Below are 1,380 nucleotides of genomic sequence, written 5' to 3'. Positions count from 1 at the left end.
TTTGGGTTTTATGGATTTCTGTAGGGATTTTGGGGTCCCAGGGGAGGTTTTTGGGGTCCCAGGGGAGGTTTTGGGGTCTCAGGTCAGGTTTTTGGGGTGCCCTGACCGAAGTCAGCCAGCTTGAGGTCCCCCCAGCGGCTCAGCAGCAGGTTCTGGGAATGTTTATGGGATCCTGGGAAGGTCTATGGGTTTTTGGTGGTTTTATGGGGTTTTGAGGTCCCGGGTGGGGTTTTTGGGGTCCCAGGGGACGTTTTTGGGGTCCCAGAGAAGGTTTTGGGGTGGCAGGTGGGGTTTTTGGGGTGCCCTGACCGAAGTCAGCCAGCTTGAGGTCCCCCCGGCGGCTCAGCAGCAGGTTCTGCGGTTTGAGGTCGCGGTGCAGGACCTTGTGGCGGTGGCAGAAGGCCAAACCCCGCAGCAGCTGGAACAGGAAGAGCTGCCCCCGCCCCAGGGGGACATCAGCACCCGGGGACAGCCGGGGACACCCGGAGGGACACCCAAGGGACATCCAGAGACACCCAAGGGACACTCGAGGACACACAGGGACAGACAGGGACACTTAGGGACATCCAGGGAGAACCATGGACACCCAGGGGACACCATGGGGACATCCAGGGACACCTGAGGACACCTGGGGATACCCAGGGGACACCCAGGGACAGACAGGGGACACCCAGGGGACCCTCAGAGATACCCAGGGGACACCCGGGGGACACCCAGGGACACCCGGGGACACTTGGAGACGCTTGGGGACATCCAGGGGGACACTCGGGGACACGCGGGGACAGACAGAGACAGACTGGGGACATCCAGAGGACACTCAGAGATGCTCAGGGACACCCAAGGGACATCCAGGGACACCCAGGGGACACCCAAGGGACACCCCAAGACATCTAGGGGACACTTGGGGACACTTGGGGACACACAGGGACAGACAGCGGACACTCGGGGATAGACAGGGACACCCAAGGGACATCCGGGGACACCCAGGGACACCCAGGGACATCGTGGGACACCTTGGGGACAGCCAGGGACAGTCCCAGTCCTTCTGTGGCTCCACAGATCCCCCAAATCCCCCCAAAAATCCCCCAAAACCCTCCCCAAACCCCCCAATATCACCTCTAAATCCTCTGAAATCCCCCCAAAACCCCAAAAATCCCCCCAAACCCCCCCAAAATCCCAAAAAACCCCCAAATCCCCCAAAGTCCACTCTGACGTTGTGCATGCTGATGACCCCAAAATCCCCAAAATCCCAAAAAACCCCAAAAAAACCCAAATCCCCCCAAGCCCACCCTGACGTTGTGCATGCTGATGACCCCAAAATCCCCAAAATCCCAATAAAACCCCAAAAAACCCCAAATCCCCCCGACTCCACCCTGACCT

The sequence above is a fragment of the Passer montanus genome, unplaced genomic scaffold (assembly GCF_014805655.1).
Source record: "Passer montanus isolate IOZ18808 unplaced genomic scaffold, ASM1480565v1 scaffold1145, whole genome shotgun sequence".
In the NCBI taxonomy this organism is placed as follows: Eukaryota; Metazoa; Chordata; class Aves; order Passeriformes; family Passeridae; genus Passer; species Passer montanus.
This window is presented reverse-complemented; position numbering follows the sequence as displayed.